The 14,639-nt window shown below is 45.8% G+C and overlaps 11 non-coding genes across 11 annotated transcripts; all 11 read right to left on the bottom strand.

Moving 5' to 3' along the window:
* Positions 1 to 524: 524 nt before the first annotated feature.
* On the bottom strand, positions 525 to 740 carry LOC120829991 (small nucleolar RNA U3). The gene has a single exon (XR_005713766.2). It is a non-coding gene; the product is annotated as a small nucleolar RNA U3 (small nucleolar RNA).
* Positions 741 to 1,914: 1,174 nt separating this feature from the next.
* On the bottom strand, positions 1,915 to 2,130 carry LOC120829980 (small nucleolar RNA U3). Its single transcript, XR_005713756.2, has one exon. It is a non-coding gene; the product is annotated as a small nucleolar RNA U3 (small nucleolar RNA).
* A 1,174-nt stretch (positions 2,131 to 3,304) lies between these two features.
* Positions 3,305 to 3,520, bottom strand: LOC120829970 (small nucleolar RNA U3). The gene has a single exon (XR_005713746.1). It is a non-coding gene; the product is annotated as a small nucleolar RNA U3 (small nucleolar RNA).
* A 1,174-nt stretch (positions 3,521 to 4,694) lies between these two features.
* On the bottom strand, positions 4,695 to 4,910 carry LOC120829981 (small nucleolar RNA U3). The gene has a single exon (XR_005713757.2). It is a non-coding gene; the product is annotated as a small nucleolar RNA U3 (small nucleolar RNA).
* Positions 4,911 to 6,084: 1,174 nt separating this feature from the next.
* On the bottom strand, positions 6,085 to 6,301 carry LOC120829989 (small nucleolar RNA U3). The gene has a single exon (XR_005713764.2). It is a non-coding gene; the product is annotated as a small nucleolar RNA U3 (small nucleolar RNA).
* Positions 6,302 to 7,475: 1,174 nt separating this feature from the next.
* On the bottom strand, positions 7,476 to 7,691 carry LOC120829987 (small nucleolar RNA U3). Its single transcript, XR_005713763.2, has one exon. It is a non-coding gene; the product is annotated as a small nucleolar RNA U3 (small nucleolar RNA).
* A 1,174-nt stretch (positions 7,692 to 8,865) lies between these two features.
* LOC120829994 (small nucleolar RNA U3) lies at positions 8,866 to 9,081 on the bottom strand. Its single transcript, XR_005713769.2, has one exon. It is a non-coding gene; the product is annotated as a small nucleolar RNA U3 (small nucleolar RNA).
* A 1,172-nt stretch (positions 9,082 to 10,253) lies between these two features.
* LOC120829995 (small nucleolar RNA U3) lies at positions 10,254 to 10,469 on the bottom strand. The gene has a single exon (XR_005713770.2). It is a non-coding gene; the product is annotated as a small nucleolar RNA U3 (small nucleolar RNA).
* Positions 10,470 to 11,643: 1,174 nt separating this feature from the next.
* On the bottom strand, positions 11,644 to 11,859 carry LOC120829971 (small nucleolar RNA U3). The gene has a single exon (XR_005713747.2). It is a non-coding gene; the product is annotated as a small nucleolar RNA U3 (small nucleolar RNA).
* Positions 11,860 to 13,033: 1,174 nt separating this feature from the next.
* On the bottom strand, positions 13,034 to 13,249 carry LOC120829974 (small nucleolar RNA U3). Its single transcript, XR_005713750.2, has one exon. It is a non-coding gene; the product is annotated as a small nucleolar RNA U3 (small nucleolar RNA).
* Positions 13,250 to 14,423: 1,174 nt separating this feature from the next.
* Positions 14,424 to 14,639, bottom strand: LOC120829985 (small nucleolar RNA U3). The gene has a single exon (XR_005713761.2). It is a non-coding gene; the product is annotated as a small nucleolar RNA U3 (small nucleolar RNA).

Here is a 14,639-nt window from a genome sequence, read left to right on the forward strand (position 1 = left end):
ACCCCGTTCTCTGTTGACTAGCATTGACACAGAGCTCTACACTTCAAAGGGCTCTTCCATCAATGACCGGATGAGACGACTCGTCGGGTGAGGAGAGAACTAAAAAGATTCCCCCAGACCAAGGTTGAAGGACCTTCAGAGGTGCAGCTGATTGTTCTTTGGCATTGCACAAGCTATAGGTTGAGAACCGTCTCCTCTGTCCAAGTCAGCGTAAAAATAAAAAGACCGCTCTACCGTCAAAAACTGGAAAGGCAAACGCATTGCACTTGTAAAGATAATAAACAGTTCAGAGTTCTTTGACAAAGCAAATACTTTTCCAAGATCTTCTACCTGCACAGACGAGAACAAAAGCTTATGAAATCAGGGCCTAACATAACACACCCTTTACCCGTTTACGGGAAGGTGTCACAAAGTCCCCCTTTAAACTGAAAGCAGTCAGAAGTATCACATCAATGTCATGTATTTTACTATCTATTAACCAAGCAGAACTTCATCGGTTATATGTCTATTCACATAGTCTGTTAACCACTCTGTCCATATTCCCCACCTCTTTACTCCACTAGGAAGTAAAGAACGGTCATCAATGGCAGAAAGCCTGCGAACTGAATCACTTCTCTGTGCCCGCTTCACGCCCAGTGGGAAATATCACATTTCATCATCGTGGATAGCGAGACCAGAGCATTTGGAAACACATTTCTCAAGTCAGAAACTATAGAAATGATCCCTGAAAGTATAGTCTTAGTTTCCCTGAGGATGAAAACTGAATCTAACTTACAATAAACCAACTATCACTAATGGTTCCCCGTTTGTTACCACCTGATTATGTACCTTTGGTGCTGAGGAAGCCTGCGACCACCCATGGACTGTGAGGAGCTGAACAGGGAGGAAAGACGCCGTGCAGGACTGCTTTGGGTTGACGGACTGGGATGGGAAGTGTGGACCTCATCGGGAGGACATCCACAGCAAGCCAGAATGCATTACGGAATACGTTTGACTCTGTGAAAACTCCACCATACCATTCCAGACTGTACACTACTTCACCAACAACAAGCCAACGGTCACCAGTGACATCAAAGGTCTTCTTGACAAGAAGAAAACAGGCTTCTGGTATAGGCACAGGGGTATACTTAGGAAATCAGCGCCTCTTGAAGGACAAGCTCAGGGTGTGCTACGCCACCTACAGGAGGAAACTGGAGGCCAAATTCCAAGAGAACAATGTGTGGGAGGTCTGGACCGGGATCAAGCAGATAACTGGTTTCGAGGCTGGAGGGAGACGACCATGGGGCTTCCTGGAAAGGCTCAATGAGAAAACTGTTTCTTTAACAGGTTAACTGGTTCGGAGCACTCATTTGTGTCCGCCACACAACCCACCTCCCAAAAACCTCTGGTAACCCCGTTCTCTGTTGACTAGCATTGACACAGAGCTCTAAACTTCAAAGGGCTCTTCCATCAATGACCGGATGAGACGACTCGTCGGGTGAGGAGAGAACTAAAAAGATTCCCCCAGACCAAGGTTGAAGGACCTTCAGAGGTGCAGCTGATTGTTCTTTGGCATTGCACAAGCTATAGGTTGAGAACCGTCTCCTCTGTCCAAGTCAGCGTAAAAATAAAAAGACCGCTCTACCGTCAAAAACTGGAAAGGCAAACGCATTGCACTTGTAAAGATAATAAACAGTTCAGAGTTCTTTGACAAAGCAAATACTTTTCCAAGATCTTCTACCTGCACAGACGAGAACAAAAGCTTATGAAATCAGGGCCTAACATAACACACCCTTTACCCGTTTACGGGAAGGTGTCACAAAGTCCCCCTTTAAACTGAAAGCAGTCAGAAGTATCACATCAATGTCATGTATTTTACTATCTATTAACCAAGCAGAACTTCATCGGTTATATGTCTATTCACATAGTCTGTTAACCACTCTGTCCATATTCCCCACCTCTTTACTCCACTAGGAAGTAAAGAACGGTCATCAATGGCAGAAAGCCTGCGAACTGAATCACTTCTCTGTGCCCGCTTCACGCCCAGTGGGAAATATCACATTTCATCATCGTGGATAGCGAGACCAGAGCATTTGGAAACACATTTCTCAAGTCAGAAACTATAGAAATGATCCCTGAAAGTATAGTCTTAGTTTCCCTGAGGATGAAAACTGAATCTAACTTACAATAAACCAACTATCACTAATGGTTCCCCGTTTGTTACCACCTGATTATGTACCTTTGGTGCTGAGGAAGCCTGCGACCACCCATGGACTGTGAGGAGCTGAACAGGGAGGAAAGACGCCGTGCAGGACTGCTTTGGGTTGACGGACTGGGATGGGAAGTGTGGACCTCATCGGGAGGACATCCACAGCAAGCCAGAATGCATTACGGAATACGTTTGACTCTGTGAAAACTCCACCATACCATTCAAGACTGTACACTACTTCACCAACAACAAGCCAACGGTCACCAGTGACATCAAAGGTCTTCTTGACAAGAAGAAAACAGGCTTCTGGTATAGGCACAGGGGTATACTTAGGAAATCAGCGCCTCTTGAAGGACAAGCTCAGGGTGTGCTACGCCACCTACAGGAGGAAACTGGAGGCCAAATTCCAAGAGAACAATGTGTGGGAGGTCTGGACCGGGATCAAGCAGATAACTGGTTTCGAGGCTGGAGGGAGACGACCATGGGGCTTCCTGGAAAGGCTCAATGAGAAAACTGTTTCTTTAACAGGTTAACTGGTTCGGAGCACTCATTTGTGTCCGCCACACAACCCACCTCCCAAAAACCTCTGGTAACCCCGTTCTCTGTTGACTAGCATTGACACAGAGCTCTAAACTTCAAAGGGCTCTTCCATCAATGACCGGATGAGACGACTCGTCGGGTGAGGAGAGAACTAAAAAGATTCCCCCAGACCAAGGTTGAAGGACCTTCAGAGGTGCAGCTGATTGTTCTTTGGCATTGCACAAGCTATAGGTTGAGAACCGTCTCCTCTGTCCAAGTCAGCGTAAAAATAAAAAGACCGCTCTACCGTCAAAAACTGGAAAGGCAAACGCATTGCACTTGTAAAGATAATAAACAGTTCAGAGTTCTTTGACAAAGCAAATACTTTTCCAAGATCTTCTACCTGCACAGACGAGGAGAAAAGCTTCTGAAATCAGGGCCTAACATAACACACCCTTTACCCGTTTACGGGAAGGTGTCACAAAGTCCCCCTTTAAACTGAAAGCAGTCAGAAGTATCACATCAATGTCATGTATTTTACTATCTATTAACCAAGCAGAACTTCATCAGTTATATGTCTATTCACATAGTCTGTTAACCACTCTGTCCATATTCCCCACCTCTTTACTCCACTAGGAAGTAAAGAACGGTCATCAATGGCAGAAAGCTTGTGAACTGAATCACTTCTCTGTGCCCGCTTCACGCCCAGTGGGAAATATCACATTTCATCATCGTGGATAGCGAGACCAGAGCATTTGGAAACACATTTCTCAAGTCAGAAACTATAGAAATGATCCCTGAAAGTATAGTCTTAGTTTCCCTGAGGATGAAAACTGAATCTAACTTACAATAAACCAACTATCACTAATGGTTCCCCGTTTGTTACCACCTGATTATGTACCTTTGGTGCTGAGGAAGCCTGCGACCACCCATGGACTGTGAGGAGCTGAACAGGGAGGAAAGACGCCGTGCAGGACTGCTTTGGGTTGACGGACTGGGATGGGAAGTGTGGACCTCATCGGGAGGACATCCACAGCAAGCCAGAATGCATTACGGAATACGTTTGACTCTGTGAAAACTCCACCATACCATTCCAGACTGTACACTACTTCACCAACAACAAGCCAACGGTCACCAGTGACATCAAAGGTCTTCTTGACAAGAAGAAAACAGGCTTCTGGTATAGGCACAGGGGTATACTTAGGAAATCAGCGCCTCTTGAAGGACAAGCTCAGGGTGTGCTACGCCACCTACAGGAGGAAACTGGAGGCCAAATTCCAAGAGAACAATGTGTGGGAGGTCTGGACCGGGATCAAGCAGATAACTGGTTTCGAGGCTGGAGGGAGACGACCATGGGGCTTCCTGGAAAGGCTCAATGAGAAAACTGTTTCTTTAACAGGTTAACTGGTTCGGAGCACTCATTTGTGTCCGCCACACAACCCACCTCCCAAAAACCTCTGGTAACCCCGTTCTCTGTTGACTAGCATTGACACAGAGCTCTAAACTTCAAAGGGCTCTTCCATCAATGACCGGATGAGACGACTCGTCGGGTGAGGAGAGAACTAAAAAGATTCCCCCAGACCAAGGTTGAAGGACCTTCAGAGGTGCAGCTGATTGTTCTTTGGCATTGCACAAGCTATAGGTTGAGAACCGTCTCCTCTGTCCAAGTCAGCGTAAAAATAAAAAGACCGCTCTACCGTCAAAAACTGGAAAGGCAAACGCATTGCACTTGTAAAGATAATAAACAGTTCAGAGTTCTTTGACAAAGCAAATACTTTTCCAAGATCTTCTACCTGCACAGACGAGAACAAAAGCTTCTGAAATCAGGGCCTAACATAACACACCCTTTACCCGTTTACGGGAAGGTGTCACAAAGTCCCCCTTTAAACTGAAAGCAGTCAGAAGTATCACATCAATGTCATGTATTTTACTATCTATTAACCAAGCAGAACTTCATCGGTTATATGTCTATTCACATAGTCTGTTAACCACTCTGTCCATATTTCCCACCTCTTTACTCCACTAGGAAGTAAAGAACGGTCATCAATGGCAGAAAGCTTGTGAACTGAATCACTTCTCTGTGCCCGCTTCACGCCCAGTGGGAAATATCACATTTCATCATCGTGGATAGCGAGACCAGAGCATTTGGAAACACATTTCTCAAGTCAGAAACTATAGAAATGATCCCTGAAAGTATAGTCTTAGTTTCCCTGAGGATGAAAACTGAATCTGACTTACAATAAACCAACTATCACTAATGGTTCCCCGTTTGTTACCACCTGATTATGTACCTTTGGTGCTGAGGAAGCCTGCGACCACCCATGGACTGTGAGGAGCTGAACAGGGAGGAAAGACGCCGTGCAGGACTGCTTTGGGTTGACGGACTGGGATGGGAAGTGTGGACCTCATCGGGAGGACATCCACAGCAAGCCAGAATGCATTACGGAATACGTTTGACTCTGTGAAAACTCCACCATACCATTCCAGACTGTACACTACTTCACCAACAACAAGCCAACGGTCACCAGTGACATCAAAGGTCTTCTTGACAAGAAGAAAACAGGCTTCTGGTATGGGCACAGGGGTATACTTAGGAAATCAGCGCCTCTTGAAGGACAAGCTCAGGGTGTGCTACGCCACCTACAGGAGGAAACTGGAGGCCAAATTCCAAGAGAACAATGTGTGGGAGGTCTGGACCGGGATCAAGCAGATAACTGGTTTCGAGGCTGGAGGGAGACGACCATGGGGCTTCCTGGAAAGGCTCAATGAGAAAACTGTTTCTTTAACAGGTTAACTGGTTCGGAGCACTCATTTGTGTCCGCCACACAACCCACCTCCCAAAAACCTCTGGTAACCCCCTTCTCTGTTGACTAGCATTGACACAGAGCTCTCAACTTCAAAGGGCTCTTCCATCAATGACCGGATGAGACGACTCGTCGGGTGAGGAGAGAACTAAAAAGATTCCCCCAGACCAAGGTTGAAGGACCTTCAGAGGTGCAGCTGATTGTTCTTTGGCATTGCACAAGCTATAGGTTGAGAACCGTCTCCTCTGTCCAAGTCAGCGTAAAAATAAAAAGACCGCTCTAACGTCAAAAACTGGAAAGGCAAACGCATTGCACTTGTAAAGATAATAAACAGTTCAGAGTTCTTTGACAAAGCAAATACTTTTCCAAGATCTTCTACCTGCACAGACGAGGACAAAAGCTTCTGAAATCAGGGCCTAACATAACACACCCTTTACCCGTTTACGGGAAGGTGTCACAAAGTCCCCCTTTAAACTGAAAGCAGTCAGAAGTATCACATCAATGTCATGTATTTTACTATCTATTAACCAAGCAGAACTTCATCAGTTATATGTCTATTCACATAGTCTGTTAACCACTCTGTCCATATTCCCCACCTCTTTACTCCACTAGGAAGTAAAGAACGGTCATCAATGGCAGAAAGCTTGTGAACTGAATCACTTCTCTGTGCCCGCTTCACACCCAGTGGGAAATATCACATTTCATCATCGTGGATAGCGAGACCAGAGCATTTGGAAACACATTTCTCAAGTCAGAAACTATGTAAAATGATCCCTGAAAGTATAGTCTTAGTTTCCCTGAGGATGAAAACTGAATCTGACTTACAATAAACCAACTATCACTAATGGTTCCCCGTTTGTTACCACCTGATTATGTACCTTTGGTGCTGAGGAAGCCTGCGACCACCCATGGACTGTGAGGAGCTGAACAGGGAGGAAAGACGCCGTGCAGGACTGCTTTGGGTTGACGGACTGGGATGGGAAGTGTGGACCTCATCGGGAGGACATCCACAGCAAGCCAGAATGCATTACGGAATACGTTTGACTCTGTGAAAACTCCACCATACCATTCCAGACTGTACACTACTTCACCAACAACAAGCCAACGGTCACCAGTGACATCAAAGGTCTTCTTGACAAGAAGAAAACAGGCTTCTGGTATAGGCACAGGGGTATACTTAGGAAATCAGCGCCTCTTGAAGGACAAGCTCAGGGTGTGCTACGCCACCTACAGGAGGAAACTGGAGGCCAAATTCCAAGAGAACAATGTGTGGGAGGTCTGGACCGGGATCAAGCAGATAACTGGTTTCGAGGCTGGAGGGAGACGACCATGGGGCTTCCTGGAAAGGCTCAATGAGAAAACTGTTTCTTTAACAGGTTAACTGGTTCGGAGCACTCATTTGTGTCCGCCACACAACCCACCTCCCAAAAACCTCTGGTAACCCCCTTCTCTGTTGACTAGCATTGACACAGAGCTCTAAACTTCAAAGGGCTCTTCCATCAATGACCGGATGAGACGACTCGTCGGGTGAGGAGAGAACTAAAAAGATTCCCCCAGACCAAGGTTGAAGGACCTTCAGAGGTGCAGCTGATTGTTCTTTGGCATTGCACAAGCTATAGGTTGAGAACCGTCTCCTCTGTCCAAGTCAGCGTAAAAATAAAAAGACCGCTCTACCGTCAAAAACTGGAAAGGCAAACGCATTGCACTTGTAAAGATAATAAACAGTTCAGAGTTCTTTGACAAAGCAAATACTTTTCCAAGATCTTCTACCTGCACAGACGAGGACAAAAGCTTATGAAATCAGGGCCTAACATAACACACCCTTTACCCGTTTACGGGAAGGTGTCACAAAGTCCCCCTTTAAACTGAAAGCAGTCAGAAGTATCACATCAATGTCATGTATTTTACTATCTATTAACCAAGCAGAACTTCATCGGTTATATGTCTATTCACATAGTCTGTTAACCACTCTGTCCATATTCCCCACCTCTTTACTCCACTAGGAAGTAAAGAACGGTCATCAATGGCAGAAAGCTTGTGAACTGAATCACTTCTCTGTGCCCGCTTCACGCCCAGTGGGAAATATCACATTTCATCATCGTGGATAGCGAGACCAGAGCATTTGGAAACACATTTCTCAAGTCAGAAACTATAGAAATGATCCCTGAAAGTATAGTCTTAGTTTCCCTGAGGATGAAAACTGAATCTGACTTACAATAAACCAACTATCACTAATGGTTCCCCGTTTGTTACCACCTGATTATGTACCTTTGGTGCTGAGGAAGCCTGCGACCACCCATGGACTGTGAGGAGCTGAACAGGGAGGAAAGACGCCGTGCAGGACTGCTTTGGGTTGACGGACTGGGATGGAAAGTGTGGACCTCATCGGGAGGACATCCACAGCAAGCCAGAATGCATTACGGAATACGTTTGACTCTGTGAAAACTCCACCATACCATTCCAGACTGTACACTACTTCACCAACAACAAGCCAACGGTCACCAGTGACATCAAAGGTCTTCTTGACAAGAAGAAAACAGGCTTCTGGTATAGGCACAGGGGTATACTTAGGAAATCAGCGCCTCTTGAAGGACAAGCTCAGGGTGTGCTACGCCACCTACAGGAGGAAACTGGAGGCCAAATTCCAAGAGAACAATGTGTGGGAGGTCTGGACCGGGATCAAGCAGATAACTGGTTTCGAGGCTGGAGGGAGACGACCATGGGGCTTCCTGGAAAGGCTCAATGAGAAAACTGTTTCTTTAACAGGTTAACTGGTTCGGAGCACTCATTTGTGTCCGCCACACAACCCACCTCCCAAAAACCTCTGGTAACCCCGTTCTCTGTTGACTAGCATTGACACAGAGCTCTAAACTTCAAAGGGCTCTTCCATCAATGACCGGATGAGACGACTCGTCGGGTGAGGAGAGAACTAAAAAGATTCCCCCAGACCAAGGTTGAAGGACCTTCAGAGGTGCAGCTGATTGTTCTTTGGCATTGCACAAGCTATAGGTTGAGAACCGTCTCCTCTGTCCAAGTCAGCGTAAAAATAAAAAGACCGCTCTACCGTCAAAAACTGGAAAGGCAAACGCATTGCACTTGTGAAGATAATAAACATTTCAGAGTTCTTTGACAAAGCAAATACTTTTCCAAGATCTTCTACCTGCACAGACGAGGACAAAAGCTTCTGAAATCAGGGCCTAACATAACAAACCCTTTACCCGCTTACGGGAAGGTGTCACAAAGTCCCCCTTTAAACTGAAAGCAGTCAGAAGTATCACATCAATGTCATGTATTTTACTATCTATTAACCACGCAGAATTTCATCAGTTAGATGTTTATTCACATAGTCTGTTAACCACTCTGTCCATATTCCCCACCTCTTTACTCCACTAGGAAGTAAAGAACGGTCATCAATGGCAGAAAGCTTGTGAACTGAATCACTTCTCTGTGCCCGCTTCACGCCCAGTGGGAAATATCACATTTCATCATCGTGGATAGCGAGACCAGAGCATTTGGAAACACATTTCTCAAGTCAGAAACTATAGAAATGATCCCTGAAAGAATAGTCTTAGTTTCCCTGAGGATGAAAACTGAATCTGACTTACAATAAACCAACTATGACTAATGGTTCCCCGTTTGTTACCACCTGATTATGTACCTTTGGTGCTGAGGAAGCCTGCGACCACCCATGGACTGTGAGGAGCTGAACAGGGAGGAAAGACGCCGTGCAGGACTGCTTTGGGTTGACGGACTGGAATGGGAAGTGTGGACCTCATCGGGAGGACATCCACAGCAAGCCAGAATGCATTACGGAATACGTTTGACTCTGTGAAAACTCCACCATACCATTCCAGACTGTACACTACTTCACCAACAACAAGCCAACGGTCACTAGTGACATCAAAGGTCTTCTTGACAAGAAGAAAACAGGCTTCTGGTATAGGCACAGGGGTATACTTAGGAAATCAGCGCCTCTTGAAGGACAAGCTCAGGGTGTGCTACGCCACCTACAGGAGGAACTGGAGGCCAAATTCCAAGAGAACAATGTGTGGGAGGTCTGGACCGGGATCAAGCAGATAACTGGTTTCGAGGCTGGAGGGAGACGACCATGGGGCTTCCTGGAAAGGCTCAATGAGAAAATGTTTCTTTAACAGGTTAACTGGTTCGGAGCACTCATTTGTGTCCGCCACACAACCCACCTCCCAAAAACCTCTGGTAACCCCCTTCTCTGTTGACTAGCATTGACACAGAGCTCTAAACTTCAAAGGGCTCTTCCATCAATGACCGGATGAGACGACTCGTCGGGTGAGGAGAGAACTAAAAAGATTCCCCCAGACCAAGGTTGAAGGACCTTCAGAGGTGCAGCTGATTGTTCTTTGGCATTGCACAAGCTATAGGTTGAGAACCGTCTCCTCTGTCCAAGTCAGCGTAAAAATAAAAAGACCGCTCTACCGTCAAAAACTGGAAAGGCAAACGCATTGCACTTGTAAAGATAATAAACAGTTCAGAGTTCTTTGACAAAGCAAATACTTTTCCAAGATCTTCTACCTGCACAGACGAGGACAAAAGCTTCTGAAATCAGGGCCTAACATAACACACCCTTTACCCGTTTACGGGAAGGTGTCACAAAGTCCCCCTTTAAACTGAAAGCAGTCAGAAGTATCACATCAATGTCATGTATTTTACTATCTATTAACCAAGCAGAACTTCATCGGTTATATGTCTATTCACATAGTCTGTTAACCACTCTGTCCATATTCCCCACCTCTTTACTCCACTAGGAAGTAAAGAACGGTGATCAATGGCAGAAAGCTTGTGAACTGAATCACTTCTCTGTGTCCGCTTCACGCCCAGTGGGAAATATCACATTTCATCATCGTGGATAGCGAGACCAGAGCATTTGGAAACACATTTCTCAAGTCAGAAACTATAGAAATGATCCCTGAAAGTATAGTCTTTGTTTCCCTGAGGATGAAAACTGAATCTGACTTACAATAAACCAACTATGACTAATGGTTCCCCGTTTGTTACCACCTGATTATGTACCTTTGGTGCTGAGGAAGCCTGCGACCACCCATGGACTGTGAGGAGCTGAACAGGGAGGAAAGACGCCGTGCAGGACTGCTTTGGGTTGACGGACTGGGATGGGAAGTGTGGACCTCATCGGGAGGACATCCACAGCAAGCCAGAATGCATTACGGAATACGTTTGACTCTGTGAAAACTCCACCATACCATTCCAGACTGTACACTACTTCACCAACAACAAGCCAACGGTCACCAGTGACATCAAAGGTCTTCTTGACAAGAAGAAAACAGGCTTTTGGTATAGGCACAGGGGTATACTTAGGAAATCAGCGCCTCTTGAAGGACAAGCTCAGGGTGTGCTACGCCACCTACAGGAGGAAACTGGAGGCCAAATTCCAAGAGAACAATGTGTGGGAGGTCTGGACCGGGATCAAGCAGATAACTGGTTTCGAGGCTGGAGGGAGACGACCATGGGGCTTCCTGGAAAGGCTCAATGAGAAAACTGTTTCTTTAACAGGTTAACTGGTTCGGAGCACTCATTTGTGTCCGCCACACAACCCACCTCCCAAAAACCTCTGGTAACCCCGTTCTCTGTTGACTAGCATTGACACAGAGCTCTAAACTTCAAAGGGCTCTTCCATCAATGACCGGATGAGACGACTCGTCGGGTGAGGAGAGAACTAAAAAGATTCCCCCAGACCAAGGTTGAAGGACCTTCAGAGGTGCAGCTGATTGTTCTTTGGCATTGCACAAGCTATAGGTTGAGAACCGTCTCCTCTGTCCAAGTCAGCGTAAAAATAAAAAGACCGCTCTACCGTCAAAAACTGGAAAGGCAAACGCATTGCACTTGTAAAGATAATAAACAGTTCAGAGTTCTTTGACAAAGCAAATACTTTTCCAAGATCTTCTACCTGCACAGACGAGGACAAAAGCTTCTGAAATCAGGGCCTAACATAACACACCCTTTACCCGTTTACGGGAAGGTGTCACAAAGTCCCCCTTTAAACTGAAAGCAGTCAGAAGTATCACATCAATGTCATGTATTTTACTATCTATTAACCACGCAGAATTTCATCAGTTAGATGTTTATTCACATAGTCTGTTAACCACTCTGTCCATATTCCCCACCTCTTTACTCCACTAGGAAGTAAAGAACGGTCATCAATGGCAGAAAGCTTGTGAACTGAATCACTTCTCTGTGCCCGCTTCACGCCCAGTGGGAAATATCACATTTCATCATCGTGGATAGCGAGACCAGAGCATTTGGAAACACATTTCTCAAGTCAGAAACTATAGAAATGATCCCTGAAAGAATAGTCTTAGTTTCCCTGAGGATGAAAACTGAATCTGACTTACAATAAACCAACTATGACTAATGGTTCCCCGTTTGTTACCACCTGATTATGTTCCTTTGGTGCTGAGGAAGCCTGCGACCACCCATGGACTGTGAGGAGCTGAACAGGGGCGAAAGACGCCGTGCAGGACTGCTTTGGGTTGACGGACTGGGATGGAAAGTGTGGACCTTATCGGGAGGACATCCACAGCAAGCCAGAATGCATTACGGAATACGTTTGAATCTGTGAAAACTCCACCATACCATTCCAGACTGTACACTACTTCACCAACAACAAGCCAACGGTCACCAGTGACATCAAAGGTCTTCTTGACAAGAAGAAAACAGGCTTCTGGTATAGGCACAGGGGTATACTTAGGAAATCAGCGCCTCTTGAAGGACAAGCTCATGGTGTGCTACGCCACCTACAGGAGGAAACTGGAGGCCAAATTCCAAGAGAACAATGTGTGGGAGGTCTGGACCGGGATCAAGCAGATAACTGGTTTCGAGGCTGGAGGGAGATGACCATGGGGCTTCCTGGAAAGGCTCAATGAGAAAACTGTTTCTTTAACAGGTTAACTGGTTCGGAGCACTCATTTGTGTCCGCCACAGAACCCACCTCCCGAAAACCTCTGGTAACCCCGTTCTCTGTTGACTAGCATTGACACAGAGCTCTAAACTTCAAAGGGCTCTTCCATCAATGACCGGATGAGACGACTCGTCGGGTGAGGAGAGAACTAAAAAGATTCCCCCAGACCAAGGTTGAAGGACCTTCAGAGGTGCAGCTGATTGTTCTTTGGCATTGCACAAGCTATAGGTTGAGAACCGTCTCCTCTGTCCAAGTCAGCGTAAAAATAAAAAGAACGCTCTACCGTCAAAAACTGGAAAGGCAAACGCATTGCACTTGTAAAGATAATAAACAGTTCAGAGTTCTTTGACAAAGCAAATACTTTTCCAAGATCTTCTACCTGCACAGACGAGGACAAAAGCTTCTGAAATCAGGGCCTAACATAACACACCCTTTACCCGTTTACGGGAAGGTGTCACAAAGTCCCCCTTTAAACTGAAAGCAGTCAGAAGTATCACATCAATGTCATGTATTTTACTATCTATTAACCAAGCAGAACTTCATCAGTTATATGTCTATTCACATAGTCTGTTAACCACTCTGTCCATATTCCCCACCTCTTTACTCCACTAGGAAGTAAAGAACGGTCATCAATGGCAGAAAGCTTGTGAACTGAATCACTTCTCTGTGCCCGCTTCACGCCCAGTGGGAAATATCACATTTCATCATCGTGGATAGCGAGACCAGAGCATTTGGAAACACATTTCTCAAGTCAGAAACTATAGAAATGATCCCTGAAAGTATAGTCTTAGTTTCCCTGAGGATGAAAACTGAATCTGACTTACAATAAACCAACTATGACTAATGGTTCCCCGTTTGTTACCACCTGATTATGTACCTTTGGTGCTGAGGAAGCCTGCGACCACCCATGGACTGTGAGGAGCTGAACAGGGAGGAAAGACGCCGTGCAGGACTGCTTTGGGTTGACGGACTGGGATGGAAAGTGTGGACCTCATCGGGAGGACATCCACAGCAAGCCAGAATGCATTACGGAATACGTTTGACTCTGTGAAAACTCCACCATACCATTCCAGACTGTACACTACTTCACCAACAACAAGCCAACGGTCACCAGTGACATCAAAGGTCTTCTTGACAAGAAGAAAACAGGCTTCTGGTATAGGCACAGGGGTATACTTAGGAAATCAGCGCCTCTTGAAGGACAAGCTCAGGGTGTGCTACGCCACCTACAGGAGGAAACTGGAGGCCAAATTCCAAGAGAACAATGTGTGGGAGGTCTGGACCGGGATCAAGCAGATAACTGGTTTCGAGGCTGGAGGGAGACGACCATGGGGCTTCCTGGAAAGGCTCAATGAGAAAACTGTTTCTTTAACAGGTTAACTGGTTCGGAGCACTCATTTGTGTCCGCCACACAACCCACCTCCCAAAAACCTCTGGTAACCCCGTTCTCTGTTGACTAGCATTGACACAGAGCTCTAAACTTCAAAGGGCTCTTCCATCAATGACCGGATGAGACGACTCGTCGGGTGAGGAGAGAACTAAAAAGATTCCCCCAGACCAAGGTTGAAGGACCTTCAGAGGTGCAGCTGATTGTTCTTTGGCATTGCACAAGCTATAGGTTGAGAACCGTCTCCTCTGTCCAAGTCAGCGTAAAAATAAAAAGACCGCTCTACCGTCAAAAACTGGAAAGGCAAACGCATTGCACTTGTGAAGATAATAAACATTTCAGAGTTCTTTGACAAAGCAAATACTTTTCCAAGATCTTCTACCTGCACAGACGAGGACAAAAGCTTCTGAAATCAGGGCCTAACATAACAAACCCTTTACCCGTTTACGGGAAGGTGTCACAAAGTCCCCCTTTAAACTGAAAGCAGTCAGAAGTATCACATCAATGTCATGTATTTTACTATCTATTAACCAAGCAGAACTTCATCAGTTATATGTCTATTCACATAGTCTGTTAACCACTCTGTCCATATTCCCCACCTCTTTACTCCACTAGGAAGTAAAGAACGGTCATCAATGGCAGAAAGCTTGTGAACTGAATCACTTCTCTGTGCCCGCTTCACGCCCAGTGGGAAATATCACATTTCATCATCGTGGATAGCGAGACCAGAGCATTTGGAAACACATTTCTCAAGTCAGAAACTATAGAAATGATCCCTGAAAGAATAGTCTT

This window comes from Gasterosteus aculeatus, chromosome 2, assembly GCF_964276395.1.
Source record: "Gasterosteus aculeatus chromosome 2, fGasAcu3.hap1.1, whole genome shotgun sequence".
Taxonomy (NCBI): domain Eukaryota; kingdom Metazoa; phylum Chordata; class Actinopteri; order Perciformes; family Gasterosteidae; genus Gasterosteus; species Gasterosteus aculeatus.